The 14,457-nt window shown below is 36.6% G+C and overlaps 1 pseudogene; it reads right to left on the reverse strand.

Moving 5' to 3' along the window:
• Window positions 1-1,506: 1,506 nt before the first annotated feature.
• Window positions 1,507-12,278, reverse strand: LOC120193008 (annotated as a pseudogene).
• Window positions 12,279-14,457: the final 2,179 nt, after the last annotated feature.

Below are 14,457 nucleotides of genomic sequence, written 5' to 3' on the forward strand. Positions count from 1 at the left end.
AACGCCAGGTTGAGAGTAGCTTCCGTGGAAGACCTCCGGCAGTCAGAAAATTAAAAATATAGATAAAATGCAAAGCATGTATAAATAAATACATAAATACATAGTTGAACAATATTCATATGCAGTCATAAATATCATTAATATTATATGCGCGTTTGAAATGGGAAGTAATCCCTGCAAATAAATCCTTGCGAAAAAATCTCTGCATATAGACAGAAACGTAAGACCCGACTAAATTTAAAAGTGAAGAGAATATTACACAGAAGTCCACGATAGCAAGCCCAGTTCTAAGCCTTCATAAATACCAATACCAGAAATGTATAAAAAGTAGAATTTATGGAAATTACTACAAAGGCATTAAAAGAAGACAGAGATGATACACCCTAGAGATGTGACCCACACTACTCGACTACCCTAGTCTTTAGTCTCCATACTTTCCTATCAGAGGTCATGTCCTCGGTAAGGGCTAAATCCATCAAATCAGATCTCAAGCAGTCTTCCCACTTCCGCCTTGGTCGTCCTCTCCTTCTGGCACCGTCGACTGTAATCGACTCTACCCTCCTGACCGCATCCGACGGTAGTCACCTAAGGACATGCCCAAACCACCGTAGTCTTCCCTCCCTCAATTTTTCAGAAACAGGCACCACCCCCAAGGACATCCTAATAGTAGAGTTTGTTGTCATATCCCACAGAGTCCTACCGCATGTCCATCGAAGCATTCTTATTTTGCAGCCTCTATCCTCATTACATGATCCTTCTTGGTTGCCCAACATTCTGATCCATACAACAACGCTGGTCTTATTGCCATTCTATAAAATTTTCCCTTAAGTTTTAGAGGCACCTTCTTGTCACACAAAAATCCAGTAGCAGCCCTCCACTTTAGCCATCCCGCCTTTATACGGTGTGTTACATCATCATCTACACCCCCATCTTTATGTATCATAGACCCTAGGTACTTGAAACAATCCTTTGAGGGGAGAACGTGTCCTTCTATGCATACTTCTACATCTTCATCGTTTTGGTCCCCACTGAAGACCCCAAACAGAAAAGTCAAAGTCATAATTTCAGAAGGCTTATCTAAACGACATCAGAATAGGTATGCGATTAAAACTTTAAAATAATAATAAAAGAAAATTCATATTAATATAACATTAAAAAAACACACACACACACTTAGCCACCTTAAGTTGTAGGTCAACAATGGTATGTTCAACAAAAGATGACATCATCAAGAAGCAAAGGTGGGAAGGTTGTTGGCAAGTAGAATTCAAGATAGTTGTTGGGTGGTGGTCAAAAAAGAAGATGATCATCTAAGTCTAACTTCAATCTTTCTGTTCAAAATTTTCCTGCAAAACTTTATAAACTAACTTGGTTAAAAGTATGATGCAAAGAAATGGACGATGCATCATAGTGTACAAACTCACACCACTTGTTTCATCATAAAAATTATTGTTGCAAAAAAGAAACCAAGGGAAGAATGTATCCTTGCTCATAATCTCTTTCCCATCAGTATCTGATTAAGCAAGGGAACACGTTGGGCGACCATGTTTGCCTATCGGTAAGAACTTCGACCCCAGTATTTTGTTACCTGCAGGGCATTAAACAAGATTGGAACGGCACAATACTGTGAAAAGAAAGCAAGAAACAATATGTCATTTCATGATTCTTTTATCATATCATAAATATGCACATATAATCACACTTACGGAAGACAACCAAAAAGGAACAAGGTTGTCCGGTAAGTAGCTTACACAGAAGCAAGTTCATATTTCAAAACACATGGTTATCTACCATAAAAAAGGAAGATAAAAATGATTGAAGTTATTAAAAGGGTGTGTTCAAACTGAGCGCTGCGATTGCCATCCCCTGTAATAGCAATCCATCCATCAGGCCACATTTAATCGCGCCAAAACATAAAGACGAAGATCCATAAAGAAATAGTAAGTAAACTGAAAGGACCATATTAAATATCCAACTTCATGAGTTACCTACATTAATCATCGGTTCAATTGTAAAAATCTGACCAGCTTTCATTACCCATATCGCTTTATTTCCTGCTTTGGGTTAAGCGAAGCAGCAGATAAAAGCAATACAAATAACTTGCTATCAGTCTAGTTGAATCAATTTCATAGGCCTCCTGCTTTCATAAGCAGTTGAATCATTATACATCATTGAGGATTTCCCTTTAAGCATTCAGGATAGTCAAAACTCAAAATTAAATGCAACTCGTTTGCCAAGCTTCACTAATAAGTATACTTCCAAAATGGGGAATGTTTGGCGCATAGTGGAACAGCTGACTAATACCATGGCCACAATATGATTTCACCTATAGTAACAAAAACTGACAAATAACCCTGTAATTGGGATGTATGCATAAACCAAATTACACATTACCACAGATAACCCTGGCATTGAAGCATGGCGATTAATAACTTCTCCAACATCACGATAACTCACTCCAGGCTTAATTTGAATACGAAACGATAGAGAGACTAAGCAGAAATCAAGTCTAAATTCGAGTTTGTAGTTACCTATATCAAACTCAAGTACATGTAAAGAAGTCAGCTTCCTGTGTTAGTGTAATCATTCAATCTTCAAGAAAATCTCTATGCCATGCCATTGTAAAGATTACCATATGTAAACTCATTGAAAAAAATGATTTTTTGAATCACATACCAATAGATATCGCTTTATCTAAACACTCATATGTACACTGAACCAGCTTTCGAGATTCTTCGTCAACGTTTCCCACAAAATATATTTCGTTTAAAAAAGAGAAAATTTCTTCTTTGCTTTCAGATCTGCGGTTTCAGTTTTAGATTCAATCAGGCCAAGGTTCAGGTTTCGATTTTTGTTTATTATTGTTCCACCGCTCTTTTTTAGATCTGATTCGTTGCATTTTATTGGATTCGAATTTATGAATTATGATGTTATTGATTTAATTTTCATTTCTCTAAATATTGTTTAATTTCTGCTCATTTTAATTCTTTTTTTCTGTTTTTTCTTGAATCCATGATTGTTCTGAAACGTTCCTGATTAATGATTGGATTTTTTTCCTGATTCTGATGATTTACATTATTTGTTCTATCAATTGTTTGCCACTACCAAGATTCTTAATGATACGACTTTAATCTATAGTGATCTGTCAAAATATTTATGCAATATAGATTTTCATCCAAGGGAAGTGAATGAAAACAACAGGGTAAAAAGTTTCCCAGACTTTAAAAACTACCAATTTCCCCTCTGCTCGACCGAGAACCATCGACCCCTTTAAAACCCAAATTCCAGTCACTGCAAAACTAGTGGTTGATCTACTTGTGTTCTTCAGCTTCCAGCTAAAAGATCTCTCTTTTGGGGGGTTTATTCTTTACTTCTATTTTATCTTTGTCCGAGTATATCGTTTCCTCACTTTCTCTTACTAAATCTGACCGTTGTATGTGAATCTTTTAGATAGTCTTGCTTTCGTAGTTTGAATATTTTTTTGTGGAGATTTATGACTTTTCATTTTGGTCTAGTTTGAACGGATCAGTGATATTTATGTGTTAATTAGGTGATCCAGTTGTTTTTGATTCGTTCATTACTCAAATGCATAATTAGGTTTGAAAATTCAATTTGTTCGATTGTATCTGCGTATCTGATTTTTTTTCCTGTATAATCAGTAATTATTTATGGGTTTGGTTAACTTATTTGGACTCTGATAAGAAATTGAAAGGGGTTTCCTCTAATTTTTGAATGTTATTTGTTTTATTGGTGCACCTTTTGTCATATTTGGATTCCTTTTTCATAGTTCCTCATAGCTTCGGCTATAGATGATTACTTGAGGTCATGTCCTTCTTTTAGATCCCATAGGGCGTATAGGGGGAGGGCTCGACAGAGTGGTGTCAAGGAGACTAGACTTAGAGTTTGTTCGTTGAATGTAGGCACATTAAATGCCAGGCTGCTCGAGCTGACCGACGTACTTAGTAATAGGAAAATAGATTTTGCATGTATTTAGGAGACTAGATGGAAAGGGGCTCGCGCCAGATAGTGTAATGGGTACAAGTTGTGATATTCAGGCGTAGATAACGCTAGAAATAGGGTGGGTATCTTGGTATCCTCTAGGCTCAAGGAAAATGTAGTTAAAGTTTGTAGATACCGGGATAGGATCATGATGATTAATGTTATTATAGAAGCGGAAGTGATGAATGTCCTTTCAGTGTACGCCCCACACATTGACCTAGGGGAGGGGGAGAAACGCTGCTTTTGGGATCAGATAGATGATGTACTTAGGAGCATTTCAGAGGATGAAAGAGTTTTCATAGGGGGAGACTCCAATGGCCATATAGGTAGTGCAACCGACGAGTATGACGGTGTTCATGGGGGTTTCGGTTTTGGTAGTAAGAACGAGGAGGGGCGTACGTTGCTTGAATTTGCTACTGCACACGATATGGTGGTCACTAACTCCTTCTTTAACAAGAGAGATATGAACTTAATTATGTTCCATAGTGGGCGACATTGTACCCAAATCGACTACATCCTGGTTTGAAATTGGGATCGATGGGTTTGCATTGACTGTAAGGTGTTCCCTGAAGAGGCATGTGCATCACAACATAGATTTGGTTTGGTGTTCCGCGTACGCCACGGGCAGAGCACTCATAGGAGGGCTAAACTTTGTAAACCAAGAATCCTTTAGAAGAACTTACAGGGAGCGACAACTGATGACTTTAAGAGTAAGGTTTTGTCTAATACAGGTTTTGGAACTACAAACTCAAATAATGTAGATATGTTATGGAAAAATATGGCAAATTCCATCAGAGAGGTGGGAAAAAACACCCTTGGGTTGTCGATAGGGAAGATCAAGGAACATAAAGAATCATGGTGGTGGAACGACGAAGTCCAAACTAAGGTAAAGACAAAGCAAACTTGCTTCAAGGAGTTTCTACAATGCAACGACGACGAAGAAAGATCGAGAGCTAAACAAAAATACAAGGAGGCAAAGCGGGAAGCCAAGAAAACGGTGGCTAAAGCAAAGGATAAGGCATACGATGAAATGTACAAGAGATTAGACACCAAAGATGGACAAAACGACATCTTCAGGCTTGCAAAATCCAGGGAGAATAGGAAAAAGGATCTAGGTAGCATTATGTTTATTAAGGACAACAATGGTGATCTTTTAGTGAAAGATCATGATATTAAGAGGGTTTGGGGTAGTTACTTCCTTGGCTTATTTAATGATGGTGCCTCTCCCTGTAGAGATAGTACCGATGATAGCGTTCCCCGCGATACGATCTGGAAGACCTTAGAAATGAGACGGATCTCAAGTGCTTATATCTGGGTGATTCATGATATGTACTGTAGATCTACTACATACGTCAGGACTACAGTGGGCAACACCGAGGCATTCCCAGTGGAAATCAGACTCCACCAGGGGTCGACTCTTAGCCCTTACATCTTCGCCTTGATTATGGACGACATCTATTGTACGACATCAGACGGTGTTCCATGGTGTATGCTTTTCGCTGACGACATTGTCCTAGTTGCTGAAACAAAAATTGAGCTAAATAGTAGACTGGCTACCTGGAAGACTGCTTTGGAAGAAAAAGGTCTAAGGATCAATATTGAAAAGATAGAGTATTTATGTGCAAACTTCAGTGGGAACCAAAACGATGAAGATGTAGAAGTATGCATAGAAGGACACGTTCTGCCCTCAAAGGATTATTTCAAGTACCGAGGGTCTATGATAAATAAAGATGGGGTGTAGATGATGACGTTACACACCGTATAAAGGCGGGATGGCTAAAGTGGAGGGCTGCTACTGGAGTTTTGTGTGACAAGAAGGTGCCTCTAAAACTTAAGGGAAAATTTTTATAGAATGACAATAAGACCAGCGTTGTTGTATAAATCAGAATGTTGGGTTATCAAGGAGTATCACGTAAGGAGGATGGAGGCCTCAGAAATGAGAATGCTTCGATGGGCATGTGGTAGGACTATGTGAGACATGACACCAAACTCTTCTATTAGGATGTCCTTGGGGGTGGTGCATGTATCCGAAAATTGAGGGAGAGAAGACTACGGTGGTTTGGGCATGTCCTTAGGCGACAACCGTTGGATGCGATCAGGAGGGTAGAGTCGATTACAGTCGACGGTGCCAGATGGTGAGGACGACCAAGGTGGAAGTGGGAAGACTGCTTGAGATATGATTTTAAGGATTTAGCCCTTACCGAGGACATGCCCTCTGATAGGAAGTTTGGAGACTTATGACCAGCGTAGCCGGTAGTGCAGGTAACATCCATAGGGTGTATCATCTCTGTCTTCTTTTAATGCCTTTGTAGTAATTTTCACGACTTCTACTTTTTATACGTTTCTGTCATTGGAATTTATGAAGGCTTAGAACTAGGGTAGCGGATTAGTGTTGCCTTAGTTTAGGTTTTAACACATTTGACTTTATTCTTTCTCGTAACTTGCTATCGTTGACTTATTTGTATCATTCTCTTCATGTTTCCTCTTTTAAATTTAGCCAGGTCTTACGTTTCTGTCTATATGTAGAGATTTTTAGTCATCGATTTATTTGCAGGGATATCTTCCCATTATAAACGCATATGAAAACTGCATATAAAGACTGTTCAACTATGTATTTATTTATACATGAATTGCATTTTATCTTTATTTTTAAATTTTCTGACTACCAGAGGTCTTCCACGAAAACTGCTCTCAGCCTGGCGTTGGGGGTAGCCTACTACCCTACCTCCCCCTTACCCCATTGCATATTGGAATAGGGATTTGTTGTTATTGTTGTTGTTGTATTTCAATCAATATATAAATGAGCAGATCCCTACCATGAACACCTTTATAGTAAACAGTCACATCAACATTTATAATATCAACGTCCTCCAGTTTCCCAAGGCAATTATCACATAGTTGGCCATCAATCTCAGTTTAGGTGCATCTTAGTAAATCAAAAATACTACCAACAAATATTAACACTTGAAATTCCTAGAATTAGAACATAACTAGTACCTTACATCAAGGATCCCATGGAATATAACTTTATTAACTGACCTAAAAGTAGGATGAAATGTTTGATCAATGCTAACAATAATCCCCATAAAATCCAAAGAAAATGTTCTAAAGTATTTACGTTCAACAAGACTTCGGAAAGAAATAATAATTGAGAGGTGATGGATATGCTCCTACATGAGATATATATATAATATGAAACAAGATAGACGCACTATCATAAATAAATGTTACATAATAACAACTCATTCAGAATATGCACTTGCATCAATAGTTGCCTCATGAACCACTCGCAATAGTTGCTTCTAGATTGCAAGGGAGGTTTACGAGCAGCAGCATCCAAAACCTCCCTTGTAATCTAGAAGTAGAAATTTAAACTCCATGAGGTTTTGAAACAACTTGACAAATATTAAAAGTTGATTCCAAAGAGAATTAGATAAATATGAAATTATTTCTAAAGAGAACTGGATGTACTTGAAATTGGAAAGGATTTCACACTAGTTCATTCCTTTATAGAAATTATTCTTAGGGTTTGCTAAAAATGGGGGAAAAATGAGTTAGCCTTCTTCTGTATAGCAATTATGGTGCCAATGTCCTAATCTAGAGGAACACACCTCAACCATAATGGGATATGGCTTACCAAAAAGAACTACATGGAATAGAAGCACAATTCCAGAATAATTCTTTATAATTTTGTTATTTCTCTAATTTACTCTTCAAAATTTTGCCAATCCAGCTTATTATCTGTTAAATGAGTATAATGGATAGGGCACAAGGTGTGTATCAAACCATTTTCAATCCTTCAATTTTACAATATGTCAGTAAACTGAACTACGTTGGCTCATTTTAAGATGATTTTCTTATGTGATGGTGGAAGACCTTAATTTTCAAATGAGGTGGAGTAATACAACCATTGTAGGAAAGACGAACTAATATTAAACTTTTATTTACTTATCCCAACTAAGTTTCCTTCATTTAACTTCCTGTAACATCTAAAATATCCAAAGAACATCTCAAACCAAGAATCATACCACTTTTTCTAACATGTTTTTAATCACATCCAAGGTTTCTAATCCTTATTTACTTCTCTAACAAGTCAAATATACTGATAAACTTCAATAAAAACCCTATAAACATATCATTCAAAAACCCATTTTCTTAAATCTCAAATATTTCATCCATCTCCTAGTTTTATCTTATTTAACCCTTCCTTAAGCTTACACATCACTTAAGGTTACAAGAACAACCCATAATCGAAAGGAAAAACTAGTTAGATGAAGCTTACTTTGGCTATGGAAGAGAGAACAAAACCACGGGAGGAAGAAGAAGAGGAGTAAATAACTTAACTTAGTTTTTAACTTTCCCTTTTTCTTAAATCCCTAATAAAAGAAATGAGTTTTAAATTCTTTTCACTCTAAATAACCATAATGCCCTTTCAATTATCCATTTCTTACTAATTGGTCTTGCTCAAATCATTCCTTATACTTTAACATTTATTAAATTAAATCCTCAATTTTTTTTAAAATAGCCACTGGACTACCATTTGGGGTATTATAATTCTCCCCTTAAGAAAACTTTGTCCTTGAATTTAATAAAGTACCTGAAACGAAGAGGTGTGGAAACTGCTTCCACATGTCCTCCTCTCTTTCCCAAGTAGCTTCTTCTATCTTATGATTCTGCCAGAGTATTTTAATTAAAGGAATCCTCTTGTTACCCAACTCCTTGTTTTCTCTAGCCAAGATCCATACTATTTCTTCCTCATAAGTCAGATCTGGTCGGATCTCTATATCCTCTGGCGTGATAATATGAGATGGATCAGATCTGTACCTTATGAGCATCGATACATGAAATATATTATGGATCTTATCCATATCCGAAGGCAAAACTAGCTGATAAGCTACTAGTCTGACTCCTTTTAAAATCTCATAAGGTCCAATGAATCTCGGACTCAGCTTTCCTCTGCATTCAAATTGTAATACTTTCTTCCAAGGTGACACTTTCAGAAACATTTTATCTCTCACTTGAAATTCAATTTATTTACTTTTCAAATCATCGTAAGATATTTGTCGATCGGAGGCTATCTTTAGATTATCCTGGTTAACTTTCACTTTCTCCTCCATTTGTTTCATTAAATCCGGGCCAAATAGGTCTCTATCTTTTAGTTCAAACCAATTTAATGGTGTTCTATACTTCATCCGATACAAAGCTTCATATGGGGCTATATTAATGCTCGATTGATAATTGTTATTGTAAGTAAATTCCGCTAAAGGCAAATACCTTTCTCGTGATCCTTTAAACTCGATCACAAATTCCCTTAGCATATCCTCTAATATCTGAATAGTTCTCTCTGGTTGCCCATCCGTCTAGGGATGAAAAGCTTTACTGAAATTCAATGGAGTCCCAATGCCTCATGTAAAGACTTCCAAAATCTTAAAGTAAACCTTGGATCTTGATCGGACATTTTCGATATAGGCACTCCATGCAGTCTAACTATCTTCTTTATATACAACTTTGTATTCTTATCCATCGAGTAATCTACTCGAACTAGAATAAAATGAGCTGTCTTGGTCATTCTATTTACAATTACCCATATGGAGTCGTTTTTACCTGGTGATAAATGTAGCCCCGAAATCAAATCCATTGTAACTCATTACCACTTCCATTCAGGAATGGATATCGATTGTAACAATCCAGATGACACTTGATGTTCAGCTTTCACTTGCTGACATGTCAAACATTTTATAACAAACTCCGATACCACTCTTTTCATGCCAAGCCACTAATAATGACTTTTTAGATCCTGATACATCTTATTCTCATCTGGGTGCATCGTTAAAGGACTATAATGTGCCTCAGTAAGAATATCTTTCTTTAATTCCTCATTATCAGGAATGCAAAGTCTTCCCCGATAATATAAACATCTATTAGCCCTCATTTCGAAGTCTTTAGTTTCTTCTTTTTCTACTTGCGTAATCCTCGCTAAGCAGTTCTCATATTGACATTGCAGCTCTTTTACTCGATCTAAAACTATCGAATTTAAATTAAGTTCAACAATCAAGGCACCGTCTTTCCTTAAAGACATATGCGCATCGAGAGCCCTTAGAGCGGCAAAAGTCTTTCGGCTAAGTGCATCCGTTACCACATTAGCCTTTCCAGGATGATAATCAATGATCAAATCATAGTCTTTTAAAAGCTCGATCCATCTTCTCTGTCTCAAATTCAGTTCTTTATGAGTCAATTAGTACTTTAGACTCTTGTGATCTATATAAATATGGAACCGCTCACCATACAGATAGTGACACCAAATTTCCATCTTGCAAACATGACTGGTGCCAATTCCAAATCGTGTTTCGGGTAATTTTTCTCGTGATTCTTCAACTATCTTAAGGAATAAGCCACAACCATTCTATCTTGCATCAGTACACATCCCAACCCATTATGGGATGCATCACTGAAAATGATATAGTCTTTACCTGACTCAGGTTGTATAAGTACGGGGGCCTCTGTTACTATTCTCTTTAACATTTCAAAACTTTCTTGGCATTTCTCGGTCCAAACAAAAGGAACATCCTTTCGTAACAACTTAGTTAGTGGCAAAGCTAACATTGAGAAGTTCTTCATGAACCATCTTTAATAACCAGCAAGTCCCAAGAAACTCTGAACTTTCGTAACATTTTTTGGGGGTATTCAATCCACTATAGCTTGTATCTTTTTAGGATCTACTCTTATGCCTTATGTGGAGACTATATGACCAAGGAAAACAATCTTGACTATCCAAAATTAGCACTTGGAAAATTTGGCATACAACTTTTCTCGCGAAGTGTCTGAAGAATCACTCGAAAATGAGCATTATGTTCCTCTCTTGACTTGGAATACACCAAAATATCGTCTATAAATACCACAAAAAATTGATCCAAGTAAGGTTGAAATACTCGGTTCATCAAGTCCATAAATGCTACAGGAGCATTAGTCAATCCAAATGGCATCACCACAAACTGTCTTGGAAATATCATCTTCCTTTATCTTTAATTGATGGTACCCCAACCTCAAGTCTATCTTAGAGAACACTACTGTACCTTTGAATTGATCGAGAAAATCATCAATCCTCAAAAGAGAATACTTATTCTTTATCGTTACTTTATTTAACTATCGGTAGTCGATACATAATTACATCGACCCGTCCTTGTTTTTCGCTAACAACACAGGTGCTCCCAAGGAGAAATACTAGGTCTCACAAATCCCTTATCGAGTAACTCTTGCAGTTGATCTTTTAATACTCTTAACTCTGTCAGAGCCATCGATATGGAGCCATAGAAACATGTTCGGTACCCAGGTAAACCTCAGTCCTGAATTCCACCTCGCGATCTGGAGGTAATCCTGGTAACTCCTCGGGAAAAACATCTGGAAATTACCTAACCGTGGGGATATCATCTACTCTGAATTTCGATATTCAAGTGTCTATCACATTATCTAGGAAAGCTATGCATCCTTTTGACATCATTTTCTTTGCAGTCATAGTTGATATCACATTGGATGGTATTTCACTTTTTCGCCGATCACTACGATTTCTGAACCTCTCACATCTTTTAGGAACAATCGTTTCTTGAGACAATCAACCTATCTATAATGTGGAGACAACCAATCCATGCCAAAAATGATTTTAAATTTATCGAAGGGTAACTCTATCAAGTTTGATAGGAATACAATCCCTTGGAGCTTTATAGGGCATTTTCTACATACCCGAGTTACTCTTGCACTATGACCCATTGAGTTTACCACTTTAATCTCACTAATATTGGTTCTAAAGGAATTCCACTAGCTCAAACCAACTTTGTTCTAATGTATGAGTTTATATACCATGATCAACTAAAACAAATACATGTTCATCAAAAAGATGGAAAGTACCAGTTATGATTTTGGGATCATCTTGATCATCATTGGTCTTAATGTTGTAAATTCTAGCGACTACTCGAGTCTCTTGTCACTGAGATCAGATTGTCCTCTGGATGTAATCCTCCTCTTCTTCTATTAGAGACTACCACCGATCTTTCATATTGTGCCGATTTGTCCACAGATTTCTTAGGAAACTTTCAGACAAAGTGACCAGTCTCTCCACATTGAAAACAAGCTCCACTGAGCAGTCTGCATACTACACGGTCTGCATACTCCACGGTGCTATTTGCCACATGTTTAACATGGAATCTTTTCCCTAGATGCTCTACCCGATCTAGTAGCAAAAGAATGAGATTGTTTAGTTTTCTCTGAAGCTGCCGTAGAACCATCTCTATAGTATATATGGAACTCGAGCCATTTCCTCTCTTATCATGATGAGGACTTGAAAGCATTCGAACTTTTTTCCCCGTCTACAAACTTTGCTCCACAACTAAGGTTTAATCTTAAGATCTTTCAATATCCTTGGCTCGGTTTATGGCTTCTTGTAAACTGGGCAAGTTCAAAACCGACATCATCTCTTCCAGATTTGGCCTCAAACCTTCTATAAACCAATAACGTCGAGCTTTATTATTTGGAACTACTTCTATAGCAAAATCATTCAACTTGTTATACTCAGCCTTAAACTCATGTACGGATCGATCACCTTGTTTCAAATTAAGAAACAGTAACAACATTGCTTTTCTGAATTGGTCACCCACGTACTTGTTCTTGAATTCCTCCAGGAAGAATGGCCAGGTCACTTGCTCCGGTGGTGCATACATCATAGTATTTGACCACCATACGTGAGCTGATCCTCTAAGTAAAGATACAAATCCACCAGCATTTTCGAATCCGAACAGTGAAGACTTTCGAGTATTACAATAACATCATTTAGCATAATTCAGCCTCCATAGGACCCTCATCATCTTCTCCCCAAAACTTCAGAGCTCCCAAGCTCTTCAGCTCTTTTGGGATATACATCATCGGTGTTGGAGGAATAGGGGGAGGTTGAAGAGCTTGCATAAAAGTTCCAAACTCAGGCATTGACATCCCTTGATGTGCAGACGCTCTAGCATTTTCAGATGGAATGTTTACTATTAGCCTCGTAACTTTTGCTACCAGTCCCTTCTCTAACTTCTTGTTCCCTCATCTATGCGAGTTAGTAGATTCTGACATCTATTAGAACATATATATAGTAATAACATTATAGTTAGTAAGGAGTGTTATCAATCACACTCTAATGACACCCTATTAGGAACCTTGACAACCTTAGTGGCATGTAATTCTTTTTTCAAATGAACTCAATTTTAGCCGAGAATCGGCTAAACATGTAGCTCTGATACCAATAAATGTAACATTCATTTTTTGTATACATTTTCGTACATAAGATACAGATGTCACAAAAGTTTTAGAAAACATATACTTAATTGTAAAACTCATACCATTTTATTTATTTATTTATATTAAGAGAAATATTTGTTGTAATCCATTACAAGGTTAGAACTTAAAATACATTCCAGATCATTTTTGTCTTACTTCAATTACATGTTAACTAATTTTTAAAATAAATTAGATTGTCCTATTGTTATTGACGAGTCTACCTTAATTGATGATAGCTGGTACTACTACTGCACTCCTTACTCGGCTAATCTCTGTTTTTACCTACGCGTGAAATAAATACACGTTAAGCATTTACTTAGTGAGACGTAATATTGTAAAGTAACGTTAGTGTATACATAAGTATATCATGATTATTTAGTTTCGAACTAAATTATACACTCTAGAAGGATCAAATAAAACCCTATCATTTAAACCAAATTTATTTCATACAATCATCATAATGATTCTTATTATGTCCAACATACCCATCTTCTTGTACATTTTGCCCCATTATTCTTTAGTAATTATTCGTTATTTTCATTTATGGCATCCTTTCATGTCGATAATGCACTATTATGCATTTCATTTATGACATCTTCATGAAGATAATGCACAATTATGCATTTCATTTATGGCATCATTTCATGCCGATAATGCACCATTATGCATTTCATTTATAGCATCTTTTCATGCCGATAATGCACCATTATGCATTTCGTTATGTCATCCTTTCATGCCGATGATGCATCGTTATACATTTTATTTATGGCATCCTTTCTTGCAAATAACGCACCGTTATGAATTTCATTTATTGCATCCTTTCATGTCGATAATGCAACGTTATGCATTTCATTTATTACTCATTTTAGAGAAGCTCATACTCTAAAACACATTAATATTATCCTTTCTATAAACATATTGAAATATATTAAATACTAGAAAAAATACATTAAATCAAAACAATCTAATTTAACTCATTGCGAATCTTCCTCATCTCATATAAATACAATTAAAGTACTAACCTGCTAATCCTCGCTACTAAGATGTAATGACGTCCGACTATTCAACAATTTTATCTTTACCCTTTTTCCTGCTAGACTCAGGAGCTTGGTTATGATCTACATAAACATCAATTAGATACACATACCA

Source organism: Hibiscus syriacus, unplaced genomic scaffold (assembly GCF_006381635.1).
Source record: "Hibiscus syriacus cultivar Baekdansim isolate YM2019G1 unplaced genomic scaffold, ASM638163v2 tig00116984_pilon, whole genome shotgun sequence".
Lineage (NCBI taxonomy): Eukaryota > Viridiplantae > Streptophyta > Magnoliopsida > Malvales > Malvaceae > Hibiscus > Hibiscus syriacus.